General features: G+C 38.7%; 1 protein-coding gene across 1 annotated transcript in view; it reads right to left on the bottom strand.

Moving 5' to 3' along the window:
• The window catches only part of LOC140244619 (cAMP-dependent protein kinase catalytic subunit PRKX-like), a 74,916-nt gene that overhangs the window by 44,179 nt on the left and 14,085 nt on the right, over positions 1-16,652 (bottom strand). The gene's annotated exons all lie outside the window — the stretch shown is intronic.

Raw genomic sequence — 16,652 nt, 5'->3', positions numbered from 1 at the left:
CTTCATTAGATTGAAGAATAAAAGCCCTCATGATCATACAAAGATGTCACACCTTGGTTTCTAGAATGCACACATGCTTTTGACTGAGGAGAGAACTATATGAATAAGTCAATTATTTGATGATTTTTCTGAAAAACACCTTTTTTTAGATTTAAGAACAAAAGTCATCATGATCATACAAAGGTGTCACAAACATACTGGTTTCCAGAATGTATGCATGCTTTTGACAGCGAGGTAAGAACTATATCAAATGAGTCAATTTTTTGAGAATTTTTGAGGAAATACCTTTTTTTTTAAAGATTTAAGAACAAAACCCACATGATCATACAAAGGTGTCACAAACATCCTGGTTTGCAAAATGCATGCATGCTTTGTGGCTGCAACCCAATTACTACAGGTATTTATCAAACATCTAAACATGTTGGTTTTGCACTCACAGGTAATCTGAAAACTATCATCACTGACAGTGTCGACAAGAGTTACTTCATATGGCTCATGCATCTGTAATCAGAATTTTGAAGTAGGATTTAGGCCAATGGGTGGCTTATATTACCACAAAAAAAGCATTAGTAAACAAACTATCTCTACAATATCTGGATTTGATTTCACAATTACTTCTCTTTCTCATTCTAGATCTGAAAGATCTAAATGCTCGGAGGATGTTGACTTTCCTTGACAAGCTCATAGAAGTTAAAATCACAACGATGAAATACAGTGTATGGGAAGGGGAGGGCTCGGAAGTACACCCCATCAGGGGCGGATCCAGGAATTCGGTAAAGGGGGGCGCCTTTACAAACTTAAAGGGGGGGGGGGGCAGCGCACCCCAATTTTTTTTTATTAATTTCTTTTGTTTTAAGAAAAATTCATGGGGGGGGGGGGGGGAGTGCACAGTGTGCCCCCGCTGGATCCGCCACTGCCCCATTGTGGGAATCTCCTGTACCATAATACCCTCCAGTTTCAAAGCTTAATAACAACTTTCTCAGCTCATTCTAAGACGCTTAATGACAACTTTCCCAGCTCATTCTAAGATAGACGAGAGATGCTCGGTACTGCTCTCTGCATTCATGCCATCACGTCTGCAATCTCTCCTCCCTCTCACTGACCTCCCCTCAACGAATCTCAGATATGTCCCCATTTAGAGGGGGAAGGGGAAATCCTGCAAGGGCCTTAATATTAAATGTCAGTTTAATTAGCAGCATAGCACGCTGCCACTCGGACAACATGCCGACATTAACAACTGGCTACATTATTGGCTGACATTTGGGTCACTGATCCGAGTTGGCTGTATCCCTTGCGGAAGAATGAGACCCCTCCTGCTAGACAAAAAGCCCCCCTGACGACACTACCATCCACTGAATCAGCCTCCCTTTATCCCCCTGGACCGGTATCTGGAATCCGGTCCCCGCTGTGGTAGGAAGACTGTGCACAGTACTTTGGTGCTGTCGTTGGCATCATATAGATGTTGAAAACGCCTATGCTCTTAAGGTCTTTGGAAGGTCTACATTGGCAAAGGTACAGCATGAAATCTTTTCACTGGAAGAATTAATGTTGGTAATTTGCTGTTGCATCTTCATCATCACATTATGTTCATGACAAGACCTTGCAATGTTTAGAGCAGCAGATCATGCTGCTGGAGAGTGAATGGAAACTAGCTACAGTAGCTACTTTCAAAGAAGTCTGAATATCTTGCCTTCGCACTAGCGCACAAAATTGAAGACGAGTATTTCCAACCAACAACTGGGTTCCTTCCATCCCCATTTATTACAAGGCCTAAAGAATTATCTTCTATAAAGGTTCGTTACTATTGCTAGTAGGCATAGTGGCTATAGCATGAGCTGATTTTGCTGTAATACAGATTTATCCACACTTCCCCAAGTAAACTTGGGATTAGTCTTCAATTGGTAAACCTCAAATTTGAAGAGGCTGCAAACACAGATGTACACTTACACCCAAGAGATTTTTCAACTTCACTTCATATCTGACTCAACTTTATTAAAAAGGGTCATGTAAACACAAACAGATTGGCTGAAGTTCTTTAAAAAAATCAGACACTTTGAATAAGAATTGGACAAAATTGGAATTTGAAGTACACAGGTTTTTAGGAAACAATGATATTGGTACATGTAGCACCATATTTGTAAATTATTTTATTAAATGTACTCCCATGATGTTCTTGGCAAACATGTTTCCTTGCTAACCTACACATAATTCTGAAGAAGAAAAAAAAGTATAAAAGCATCAAATTAGTGGAAAGAGTGTTATTAGTGTGAAGTGGTAAGAACTTGGTTGTTGTGATTTTCATCATGGAGTGAAGTTATATAGTTGCTAAATCACTGACCATAACATTGACCTTTCTCATTTTGTTTTCTTTGAGCAAACCTATGGGAGAGTTACTACATGGACATGATCAAATCTTTTTCTAATACCTCTCTGATTTTAGCTTAAAGTTTCATTGATTTGTTGCCTGTTTGTGTTGCTGCATTCATGTGATATAAATTTTCCTCTGCTTGATGGCCTCCTTTAAAGTCCGAGCAATTAAGAGCACCTGCTGACAAAACCCACACCCGAGAGAGTGGTAGTATGACTGGAACATGAGTTTTTGTGACCCCGACGAATCGCTAAAGAAGATGTTTAATGAAAAATGATAGTAATACTGGTCTCTATTTCACTCGCCTAGCCTTAATGAGTGTCATCACAGCATCTCACAGCTCTTCATGAAAAAAAAAAAAAATTGTATCATCATTAACCACAAAGCTCTCTCTAGAAACTAGTAATATATTGTTACAAAGCATCAACTCTTCAAAGGTCACACAAATGCTGTCCTTTTGTGAAGTTGGTGGGAATTATTGAGATGAAAATACGTACAGAAACAAAGCCTTACTGTCCTCTACCCTTTAAAGGGATAGTTATAGTATTGGTGGGGATGAGGATAGGGCTTTTAACTTTAACTAAAAAAGGGTAAAAATTTATGGCAAAAAAGAAACGTGCCATAAAAATTTAATATTGGGCCCTTGAAGTTTGTTGACCCCTGCCTGTGACCTTTGACCTTGTGGAGACTATCCACTCCCCAAGGGACATCTAGCATCCAAGTTTGGTCACAAACGGACCTATGGATCAAAAGTTATGACCCATAATAGAAATGTGCCATAAAAACTTAACATTGGAATCCAAAAGTTTGTTGACCCATGCTTGTGACCATTGACCTAGTGGTGACCATCCACTCCCCAAGGACATCTACCATCCAAGTTTGGTCACAAATGGAGTTATGGATCAAAAGTTACGATCCATACTAGAAACGCGCCATAAAAAAATTTAACATTGGGCCCTGAAGTTCATTGACCCCTGCCTGTGAGCTTTGACCTTGAGGTGACCTTCATATATGGTAAAACGTGAAACTTTGTATGACCCCTCTTCCCTCGAAGTTTGATTGCAATTGAAGCCCAGAGTAAAGAGTTATTGAAGTTTTTGTAGCGTTACGGACAGACGACGGACGGACAGACGCCGCAGGCTATCCCTTAGTCTCCCCTCACCTCCGGTGGGCTCGACAACAAAGTAAAACAAAGTGATTGTAATAAACGGTGGGTCCCACCTTTCATTAAGATTACTCTTTTTGGATGTCTCAGCCATTTCAAAACCAATTATCATCAAATAAACGTTGAATTACTCTTGTAATTTACATGCTCTTTCATATTTCATGGGAGGTTTCTCATTATCTCACCAAAAAAATGTTTGAAACCCGGAATTTGGGCTCAACCAAACCTATACAATTCCTTTAAAGTATATCAATGAACTATGAACTAGACAAACCAGATCCAGTCATTACTAATAACTAAGCCATCTGCACCCAATAACAGTGATCATTTTCATCTCACACTTCCTGCCACCAACGCTGTTTTGGGGTGATCTAGTGATGTGTCTCTACACTTAAATGCCATTAAGGATGTGTTGTTATTCCAAGAAATCATATGTGCCATCAGTCATTCAGAACTGTTGTACGAAACAATGAGGCAACTTACATAAAACAAACAAATGATGGTATGTAAAAAAAAAAAAAAAAATACTGATGACTTTGGCCATTTGTGAAACGTGGCACCCGAGATATCTTTGCATTTTGTCTTCTTGTTTTCTTGTTTATTTGTTGTTGGCTTTTTTTTTTTGGGGGGGGGGATTGCTGGTTTTATTTCTGATTTAGAAATGATACCATCTACAAACAGATTGTTACCATACCCTCCTCTTGTGTGCAAATTATGCACTTTAGATATGATCCTCTACACAGTTTTTTTTCTTTCTCTTTTGTTTCAAATTAACACACCGGAAAAGCACTGTTTATTTTTGTATGAGACATTTTTAGCGTTGGGCTGGGTAAAGATGATTTTCAAGTATTTTTAATTGCACAGAATCAAGACATTTAATAGTGGTACATGTTACAAGCAAAAATATTTTGCATGTTTTCATTTTCCCAGTAGTAGATGTCCACTTATACAGTATAAGACATTTGCAGATCTAGGAGATGCGACCTTTAACCATAATGTCAGTCAGACGGTTTTGGCAGGAGCAAGCTGGCACTGTTTAGACATGTGTTGGTAAATACTGCCTACCAAAGTTAACGGGAGGAAGGGACAAAGACAGCCACATGGGCCTCAAAGATCGACTCGGCAAGGCTGACAACGATGAGCTGCGTGACAACAGGAAAATGGCGTGAACACCAGAGACAGATCGAGGGACAGACGGGCGGAAAACGGTGACAGACTGACATCCCGACGTGCAGTACAGACAGAATATGGAACCTGATTTGAATGCGGACTGAGATGACTATATTCTAACAGAGACACAGACACTCGTAGACAGACAGACAGACAGATGGACAGACTGACAGACAGATGAGAAAAGGGACATAGAGATAGAGAAAAACAGATAGACGGATGGACAGACAGACAGACAGACAGAGGGAGGCAGAAAAGAGCCTAACTGCCAAACAGCTGAGGAGGGTCAAGGGAAAAGCAACATTACGCAAACCTGGGACTTAACCCGCTGAGGACGGGCTTATTTTGCTACTATGTATGTATTTCCCATAGACACTTGCCCGAGCATACTCAGGACTCGTCCTCAACGGGTTAAAGCACAATGGCACAACATTTTCATACTGACTTCATGAAATAGATTAAAATCTAATGAACAAATGGTACAAATTCTATAAAAATTGGACAAAGAATAAGCAATATAGTAATTTTTGTTTTCAGTTTCATAAGTGTTTACCTTATTATGATATTAGTCACAATTATATGCCCACAAATCAAAAGAGACAATGATGCCATCATTTCACTGAAGAATGAAATAACTTGGGACAAACAGCTACAGTATATCACGATGAAAATCAAAGAGTGTCCTGCTAATGAGAATCAGTTCAATCCAAGAGAACAATGGACACCATGTCAATGTAATTAACCTCTGGATGAAAAGACATCCAGAAACAGGGAAGATTTATAGACAGTCATGATTTTTCCAATGTAGAGAGAATTATGTGATCATGAAGTACAGTGTACAAAAAAAAAACACACTTGTATAATTGAACCAATTGTAAACACAATTTCATTCTTCCTCCCACATACAGTACTAATTGTATCAAGGCAAGCAGACAAAAAAATAAAAAATAAACAGAACAGTTGCCACACTTCCTTTTCTTCTCTGGAGTAAAAAAGGAAAGAAAATACTGCCACACACTAGAAAAGGGGGGGGGGGGAGCCTCTGGATAGCGTTATAAGCTGTGGCGTTCCTGTTTATATGTAGACAAACAGAAAGTCGAACGAGAACGGGGCATTTAACAATGCCATGACTATTGATCTGTCCCTAACGACACTTTCAGGCTCAACCCATTTTGACGACTGCATTATACCTCTGGTGGATTTTCAGAGGAGGTGAACCGTAACATCAGTGACATATGCCCCGCAGCTTTCAACTAAGCAGTAGGGACCAGCTTTCTTCAGCACACTTATCACTAGCCATACACAGAATTGCGTGTCAAGAGAAACAGGTTTAAAATCTATTACGAATGATTGATTACTCTGTGTAAACATATTCAGATTTTACAAAATATGGCATTTCTCGGCCTAGTTGCGCCTGAAGAAACAACAGTGACAATTACATGTAATTAGATTCTAAGGACGATCTTTTGTGTTCTTTAATAACTCCTTACTTGTGTAAATACAATTATGCACACTGGCATAAAGTACAAGGACAAAGTTTTTTGTCGGCGTGTGTGTGGCTCTAGCTTTTTATACACAACATTCCAGTTTTCTAATTTCTGTGATGGTATTTTCGATTTTTCCTTTCTGTTTATACAGCTTCCTGCCAGATTAATGCATAAAGATGATATCTTCTTCAAATTTAAAATAAAAAGCCTGGGAAATACACTGTGTGTTTGTCAGACTGATGTGAGAAAAATTGGAACTTTGAGTACCAAATTTGCATAATTTCACACTCTACAGGCTGCTATTACTTTTCAAGTTACATAATCACCATCTTACCCTTAAAAATATTTCAATATGTCAAATTTTGGGTAACAAGATTAGTCAAATCAGATAAGACAAAATTCAAAACTTTGCTTTGCAATATCAGGTGAGTTCTAAATGCTCCTATGCTCCTAATTGTGTGGGCTAGTGATATTGAAACATGAATATTACAGTTCTGAAAAAACAAATGTTTACTGCAACAAGCCAAACACATATGTGGAACTATGACAGTACTTACATGTAGTTTGGTAATCATATATATATATATATATATATATATATATATATATATATATATATATATATATATATATATTTTTTTTTTTTTTTTTTTTTTTTTTTCAATGGAAAAGAACCACCATCACTAATACAGAGCATTTGGCTATCAGAGCCACATATATTTGGCTATGCCAGATCACAAATATATGCATTTATTGATTACCAGCATCTCAGCTTGTTGAATACCTGGTTATAAAGTAGGCTTAATCAAGTCTGACCTCAACCTTAGTGTGTTTAGTTCTCATATGTTAATAACACTGGTCAACAACAAATTTGTTGTCTGCGTTTTTTCAGCTGATTTAGGGTAAACCTGATGCGCTGAATCCAAAAATCATATTGGTTTTGCTCAATCAGGTCAAGTTTTTGAGCTACGGCCACATGTCGTTTTTACGTTTTTGTTCACATTAACGCATGTGTGGAGCATTTCAGAAGAAGTCGGTGGGGGTAAAATACCATTTTGATTAATTGTTTTGATTGGAAATGTTTGTTTTAATGACAAAAAGTATTCAGGTCCGATAGTTCTGGGTGATTATGTCGAAAAAGGATCAGTTTGTAGTCATAAAAACCTTGAAATCTTCCAAAAATTAGTGCAGTAAGGCATAAAGTTGATGGATCAAAACTAAACTTGATGGGGCAGCCACCCCATGAAGTGTGTAGGAAACTCCACTCAGGCATGAATGGGTGTTTTCGCTTCATGGGACAACAGAGTGGCTTCACCAAGTACCCATGTTTTTTGTGCATGTGGGATAGTAGGGACCGTGCTCGGCATTACACGAACAAGGACTGGCCTGTAGGCCTACGAGAGGAATTGGTGCCTTGCAAAGAAAGGAATGTCATCAACGACCCTCTGGTGGACCGTGACAGAATACTCTTCCCACCGCTGCATATCAAGCTCGGCTTAATCAAGCAGTTCACCAAGGCTCTGGACAAGGATGGTGACTGCTTCACTTACTTGTGCCAGGCTTTTCCAGGATTGTCCATGGAGAAACAGAAAGCTGGCATCTTTGATGGTCCTCATATCCGTCAGCTCATCAGGAGATCCAGAGTTCGAAAACTCAATGAATGAAGTGGAACTGGGAGCATGGAAAGCATTTGTTCTGGTAGTGAAGAACTTTCTTGGCAACATTAAAGCCAGAACGACGCAGAACTTGTCAACAACATGCTGACTGTTTTCATACACCTTGGCTGCAACATGAGCATCAAGATGCACTACCTATTTTCACATATGGACCGGTTTCCTGAGAACCCGATTCAATGGGTGACGAGCAGGGGGAGAGATTCCATCAGGACATGAAAGAGATGGAGACCAGGTATCAGGGTTGCTGGGACGCAGTCATGATGGCTGACTACTGTTGGACTCTGAAGAGAGACCTCCCTGATGCTGAGCATTCCAGGAGATCGAAGAAACGGAAGTTCAAGCCCTGAAGTTTGAACGACGTGAAGCAACATGCAATTTACGTGTACTTACCTTTATTAATGCCCACCATTCAGTTTACAGTAATTGATGTTTCTAAGATCAGGTATGTTGTTGGAAAAATAAAATTTTCTCTTAAAAATATATTTAGGGTGATATATGTGACAAAAATCAGCTGATAATACCACAAAAATGTAATCGATTTTGTCACAAGATCTATTTTTTTTTTTCAAATCATCTTAACCTGTTGGCCACTTGAACCGAGTGGACCCTGTACAAAGTCTATGGGAATTACAGAATTGAGTATTCAAAGGGTTAACACAAAAACTTGACCTGATGGACAGAAACGGATGCCATTTCCTGATTCAGCACTACAAAAATACCCTAAATCAGTTGTAGAAATCAAGACAACATTCAAAAAGTTAAAAATTGTTGCCCAGTGTAATATATAGCCACTAAACTACTTATATATGTTTCACTTTACAATTCTCATGTGTTACTACTCTTGTGCTTCAATCCTTTTGTTAGAAATGGTGCACTATTTTTGTAAATATGTTACTTATCATTCTTCTTGTATCACTCTATATGTTAATAAAAACAAAAAGATAAAAAAGTAGGCTTTTTTAAATGCTTTTTCATTGACCTGCTGAAAGCTATACATCATTTTCATACATGGGTATACATATTTCCCAAACAGTAGTTTGAGTTCACTGACTTGTTTTTCTCACAATTGTTCCTGTAGGCATCACATAAACAAAGAGTATTATGACTGAATAAACTGGGTTCCTTGACTTACATGATACACACACACATACACACACACACACACACACACACACACACACAAAAAAAAAAAAAAAAACAGACAAACAAAACAACCTCTAGGTGGTGAGCTGGTCGATGACCTCATAGTAAATCTTTGGCCTTGAACTCACAGTATGTACCCTTGGTTGTACTGATGTGGTCTAAACCACTAATAAAATCAATTACCAGGATGTTCCTTTGAAGCCTTTTCAGTCTTTGAAAGTACTTGTGTGTGTGTGTGGTGTATTTTGAGTCACGCTATCCATATTGATGATGGGAGCCAAATATTTTCGGTCTTTGGAATGAGGATTCTGGAAGTGGAATCCTGGTATGTCATAATAGAGGCAAAGATGACAGATTTTGATTGATAAGAGTCCCCCCCCCCCCCAATGTCATTAGGGAGCTTTAGATTTTAGACGCGCGGACGTTCAAAGAGAAAAAAACATGATCTGAGCATGCGCAGTAGCGCGGATCAAGTTACTGCACACGCTCAGATCATGTTTTTTTTCTCTTTGACCGTCCGCGCGTCTAAAATCTAAAGCTCCCTATTATCACCACAACCACAACCACAACCACAACTCCATATCACTCTCTATAGTAAGATGACAGGTGATATTAAGGTCCTTGAGAGAAAAAATTAGAGCTGTATCATGTGTACAGGAACAAGAGATTCCAAATGTTTATAGTTAGATCTATTTTTTTCCCTGCCAGCTTCCATTTAAAGGGATGGTAGACTATAGTTTTTGTTGAGATGGGGTTTCAGGTTTTCCAACTTTTTGTGAGATCATGAGACACCTAGTGTGAAATATGAAAGAAGATGCAATTCTTAGAGGAAAACTGGTTTTGAAATAGAAGAACTATCCAAGAACAAAAAGGTCCCAAGTAAAGGTATGTCCCACCTTTTACTATGCTCACTTTTGTTTTACTTAGAATTGTACTTTCTTTAATATTCTATAAGTGATTTGTAATTACCTCACAAAAAGTTAAAATCTGACTCCCGCATCTCAACCAAAACTATACCAGCCCTTTAACACATGCAGCATACAGCCCTATCTGAATTTCGTAATGACATATGTGATGATCATTTCATGGAAATGAGGTCACATCTATTCAAAATTTGGCACAGCCAACACCAGGAAAAGCTTCAATGGCAGAAAATACAAGAGAGCATTTCGAATTATTCATGGCACTGTACTGTAAATGCCTGATTATCTGTCCCAAAGCCCTCCCCCCCCCTCCACCCCACCCCTGCGCCATCCCACCCACAAGGAAAGGAATGTCACAGTGACAATAGACTTCAAAGTCAGAGTTACCTCTGATCTCTGCGACCTCTGCAAGTACAGGACCTGAGAACAATTGCCAGCAAGGCGGGCACTCGAGAGCCAGAGGAGAATAATCAGTTCATGTCCCCGTGCGCTCAATGTGAGAGATCAATAAAATTCTCTCCTACAGGACCCAAACTCGGATGCCATTGATGCTATTGATCACAAGATTACACTGCATCCTGTTGCATTCACACATCTGTGACTTGTTTTAGTGAACATCCTCTTGTACTTTCTCCCTCACCTATCTCACCCAATCATAATTCTCCTTTCTCGCTCTTTGCTTCTCCTTCATTGCTAATCTCTGCCCCACCCACTTTTTAGTTTGATTCCCTTTCTTGGTATCTCTAATCATACACTATCTCATCACTTTTGCACTCCGCACGCCTTGGTGTAAATACTATGGCATCACTACAGGCCTCTTGATTATTGTCAACTCCAGGACAGTTGGTTGATTCAAACAACAGAAATGACAGAGAATCATGAAAACATCCCAAAAATGACAAAAGCAATGCCAAAAAAATATATACATTGTATACATATTTCTTGAAAACACTTTCTACAGATAACTGTTAGTCTTTTCCTGAAGGGGAAGTACTGGTCCCAAAAAAACAAAAAAACAAAAAAAAAATAGAAATGAGTTCATCAGAGCACAAAACAATAAGTTATATTTAAAGAAAGCTGTCTCCATGGCAATCTCTATGGCAACAGACAAAGTGAGACAGAAAAATAAAAGTGACTTGCATGAAACATCACAATATGCTGTACAGAAAAAAATTCATAAGGGAAGTTCAGGAAACATTTTTATTCAAGCAGCCATCACTGGATGAGAAGACTGCTACACTCTCCAAAACTCCAAAACTGAGTTGATAAACGCAACTATTCTGGAAGCCGTTTCTAAAGGGCTATGGAAACAGCTTTTGAAAGCCGTTTCAAACAGGGGAAGGATGATAAACGCAGCATAAGGTCCTTCAACATTACTGATTTTGTTCGCTGATTAGCAGGCACTTTCTTCATCAACTGGCAAGATATACGGAAACTAACTGTCAATGAAAAGATATTACCTAATCACCCTAGTCCCGGTACATCAGGGAGGTGGCCTCTTCCCCTCCCTGGGTACATTGCGTCTGTTGAGAATGAGAAGGGCGTTAAGTTGTCTCGAACACTATGGGTTTGGAGGCAACTTAATCTCAACTGACGATTGCTACACCTCCTGAATAGGCTCGCTAATCCACAACTGCATCTCGGTCAAGTTTGGATGGTTTACTGATAAATGATAGGCAAGATACAGTATTAGCGCCTGGCCACACAAAGCGTTACCAATGTTACTGGAATAAGGAACTCAATATTGTGGTTTTATGGATACTTTAACAAAGGACAAGTTCACCTTCATTAACATAAGGATTGAGAGAATGTAGCAATATTAGTAGAACACATCATTGAAAGTTTGAGGAAAATCGGACAATCCGTTCAAAAGTTATGAATTTTTGAAGTTTTTGTGCAGTCACCGCTGGATGAGAAGACTACTGCAGTACAATGTATATGATGTCACATGCGTACAACAATATAAGGAAAATATATAGAGAATTTCACAAAATTTCATCTTTTGAAAAAAAGTACACATTCCCTTGACTCGTTACTGACATATGTTATGGGTAATATTACTCCCATTTTCTTTAGAAAGAGGCGAGTCAAGTGCTCTTTTATTATGCGAAAAAAGTGAAAATATGTTGAATTTTCTTTACATTTTCTTTATACTGTTGTACTCATATGACATCACGAGCCTTAGTAGTCTCCTCATCCAGCGGTTCCAACACAAAAATGTTAAAAATTCATAACTTTTGCATCGATTGTCTTATTTTCCTCAAACTTTCACTGATGTGTTCTACCAATATTGCTGCATTCTCTCAATCCTTATGTTTATGAAGGTGAACTTGTCCTTTAGACTGAAAATCATTACAGAAGCACTCTAGCGTGGTTTATTTTTTGAGAGCAATGATGCCAACAGTCAATTTACAGTAGGCCCTATAGAGAAAATGGAGTCCACCAGAATAATATAAAAGAGCCTCTGTTATTTTCTCATAGGTTTAATTTTTTGATTCTTGAGAATCACTGTTGGGCCATGAATTTAACAATGTCACATGAAAAAATATCACCACCAATCTTGAACGAACAGGCATTAGTGCAATTACAACAGTTTCGTTGTCAAATCACAAAAACAGCATCTTGCAAATGTGTTTATGACCGCTTCATATCTGTGTGAAACTATCTGTTTGTAAAAATAACAGCCTTTTTAGCAATAAGTACCTACACATGTGTAACTCTACATTCCTTGGCCAATTACAGTAAGACTGAAAACATACAGATTAGACTGAAAACATACAGATTGTGTGCAAGTATTGACTGGACAGAGCAACCGCTTTCAGGATACAGTGCATCATCTTACTTTGACAGAAACATCATAATTAGACTTAACTCTGTCTGGTAAGAATATCCACATCCATTCAGGTGATCAATAAATTGCATCAGAATATTTCTGGGGGGGGGGGTTACATTTTGGCAACTTCCTTTCCCTTTTATAGGCTAATAAAAACAATAATGGAGCTGGAGTATTCAATGAAAAAAAAAAAAAGAAATTAAGATGGGGTCTCTCACAGTGCACAAACTGTTAAACTTTGTGGCAGCTTCTTCTAGGAAGGGATATCAAACTAGAAACCCCAGATAAAATCAATAAGGAAATAAAGAGACAGACATTCCAACAGGATACAAAATGAACAACTGACATCAATAGAAATAATACAATTTGTTTCTTGGAATTTGCCACATAGCAAGCAGCAGGTTTAGGGTATTTAAATGACTGCATGAGAAACTTGCTGACTGACTGACTATAAAGTGAACAAATGAATGAATGAAAGAATGAAAAAGCAGAGAGCACAACAACAATAAGGGGAGTGCAAAGGCAAGTCTCGCACTATTGATCAGGCTCTCCAGCGATACTATCCATTACACACTGTCATCCCACCCGGTATTGTTTGGGGTGATCATGGCACCCCAAACAGGGCACTAGCAGGCATAATTGCTGGTGAGTCCAGTCCCTCTCAGTTTTCACTGGCAGACATCGATTTCAGAGTAGTCCTTTCATTTCTCAGCAAACTCTTTGCAATTCATGCATTTCATTGAGTATTTGGCTGACACACACACACAAACACACACAAATGAAACAAAACAAAAAACATAAAAACAGCTTCAATAAAAACACTTTGTTTCTGTACTACAGATACTAACATAAAAAAAACCATGTAAAGAGTTTGCATGCCCTCAAAACTTTACTTTTTTGTTGTTGTTTTTGTTTCTCAGCTAGGAACTTAGATTAGAAGTGCATAATTATGGTCTAGTATGGGGAATCCCCTAGTTACAGGTAGAGGATTAATCCTAGCATGCACAATTTGAAACCGCCATATGGTCAAACATTTGAAAGTTGACAAGTGAGATTTATATGGCAAAAATACAACATACAAACCAACAAAGTTGTAAAACATAAATTGTATCTCAGATGTGTGTTTGTTGTTGCTGTTGGTGGTGGTGTTGTTGTGGATAATTTCTCTGAAAATTTTGGGACTTGACTAGGCACTACAACAGTTCATAATGTGAGAAAAAAATGAAGTACCGGTATCACATTGGACAGAATATGGTATCAGATACATAGCTACCTCCCCCCCCCCCCCCCCCCCCCGCAATGTTCTGAGGATATAGACTATTACTTGTACCCTATACAGCAGACCAGGTGATGCAAATTGGAAGGAGAAAGGTGGGGTGGGCAGGTAATACATGAAGCAAGAAAGTGATGGACAAGCAAGCACAATTATTAGAGATTTGCCAACCATAACATTCCTGGAGGAGATTGGACACTTGAAGGGGTTGGGGGAATGGATCCAAATCAATGAGCTTTCTGCATTTGATCCTGGAAGAGAATCAATAAAAGTGAAAGCAAATAAAAAAAAAAACAGAGTTGATCCTCAGTCTCCTCCTTACTTTTTAGGCTCTCATTATTAAAAACTAGGAGACTAAAAATGCTCAGGAGTCCAACATGGATCTTGCCAAAATTGTCATCCATGCTCCCGCATGTTTTCAGTCACCCCTGCACCTGAATGGGTTTGATCATGTTTCTTGTGTTGAGGGCATTGACCTCAAAACCAAACTGAGGTACATAATTGCACCTACAGTATCACAGCCTCCATGTGGGTGTTTCCTTCTGAGCATGACCACTACCCTAGCTGTCTTGTTTGTGGGAAGATTGAACACATAGCTTGTCCAAACTGAAACCATGGAGCTACTAACAGTTAGTAGCTCCATGCTGAAACCAACAAACCCAATCAGCAGATGAATAACAATGTTCACTCTGTGAGATAAATGAAACAAAAACTTGCACAATTTCCCATATATCATTATCATAATTATCACAACAATAGACTATCTGCGGATCATATACACAGCCAAGAATAGCTTTTTGATGCTTGACTACAGTTGTCAGATCTGCCTCTGTTTGGAACACTAAAACTTCAAATAAATTATTTTCTAATTTATGAGGGAAGCATTTTCTCTTATAATGTCTGTTTGAATGCAAACAAGGTTCATTCAGGGTATAAACCAGAAAATATTTCTACACCATAACAAAGAAGGCAACACTTTTATAAGTTGTTAGATCATATCCCTAAGACATTCAGGCCTACAATCAATCTCTTCACAGTGCACAGAATACAAGTGTATGGCTTACCTACTGACAATGTTCTAATTACTTTTCTGAATAAATATATACTTGGATGCTGTTTTACAAAGTAGGGCCTACTCTGTTGATTTTCCCCCTTATGTCAACCTGGTAGTTTTTTTTTTTCTCTGAGTAATATGCACAGTGTAATAATTTGTAGGATTGACTAAGATCTGCTAGAAAATGTTAGGTCATAAATTGATCCCTGAAATTTCATGGTCTACCACTTTGTATTGACTGTCTATACATGTAAGCCTAGACCTCAAGAAAAGGGTAGCTAATAATATGCAAATTACAAGCAAAGCAACCATTGTGTAATACGCTGACACTGCATCAGTGACCTAGAAGTGAAATCTTCCTTTCAGCGGAGGAGGTTAAGATATTGATTTCCCTACTCCCGGCTATCATGTCATTCCCAAGCAGCTTGACCCTCGCTTTATTGTACCCCAAAGCTGCCGGGAACCAGACATCAGGCAGTTACATGTACATATAGCACACACAAGGTATATATTATGTCGGGGCAAACTTCCTCCAATTTGAAACAAAATTGGCAGAGATTCAATCCATACAATACCTACCCAAACGAACAATATGGACAATGTTGTATGTACACACGCACACACGGAAAGAGGTTGTACGTCTCACCATCAACTTAGCTCTCCTGAATGGGTGGGAACGAAGCAAGAGACATTCGGATTTGACCTTGACTGCAGAGCATACATGATGTTGTTATTCATGTCTGGAACATGTCAACATGAAGCTGAGGGACTACATTTGTCAAGCCATGCATGGCGTGCTGCCTAAAATATCTTATGCCAAAGAAAATGTGCTTTCTATAAAAGAGGTCTGACTGCAGCAATTGCTTCACGGTGTATTAGTGGCATCTTTTTTTACAAAGTGAATCTTACACAATTTCATAACGTAGTGTCTGACAGAAATCATTATCAACATGACTAAATCTAGTTCATGCTCGGGATTCTGCTTTTCGGGTCTGAAATGAATAAAAAAAAATATTTGTATGGCTACTCCCATACATCCTTGCACATGCCCCTCCCACCCCCACCCCCAATATTTCAGACAGGAGGTATGTCCCTTATCTGAAGAGAATGAATATGAACAGTCATCCACTTTGCAATGTCTACATGTAGGTTCATGCTCTCAACACCTATATTCAGAGTCACCATAGGGAGAAAACAAGGCAAGTGCCAAATTGTGTCTCGCCCATTCGCGTACAAGGAATTAATATTTTTTATAACTCCCAGAAGTTAATTGACCTGCTTATGACCTTTGACCTTGTGATGACCTTTAACTCCCCAAGGGACATCTACCGTCCAAGTTTGGTCACAAACAGACATAGGGATCAAAAGTTATGAGCCACAATCAAAACGTGCCCTAAAAACAAAACATTGGGCCCTAAAAGTTTGTTGACCCCTGTCTATGACCTTTGACCTTGTGACGACCTTCACTTCCCCAAGGGACATCTTCCATCCAAGTTTGGTCACAAACGGACAAAGGTCTAGATAGTACATGTGGACACTGTGTGATTACATTTTCACAAA

Source organism: Diadema setosum, chromosome 21 (assembly GCF_964275005.1).
Source record: "Diadema setosum chromosome 21, eeDiaSeto1, whole genome shotgun sequence".
Classification (NCBI taxonomy): Eukaryota; Metazoa; Echinodermata; class Echinoidea; order Diadematoida; family Diadematidae; genus Diadema; species Diadema setosum.
This window is presented reverse-complemented; position numbering and strand designations above follow the sequence as displayed.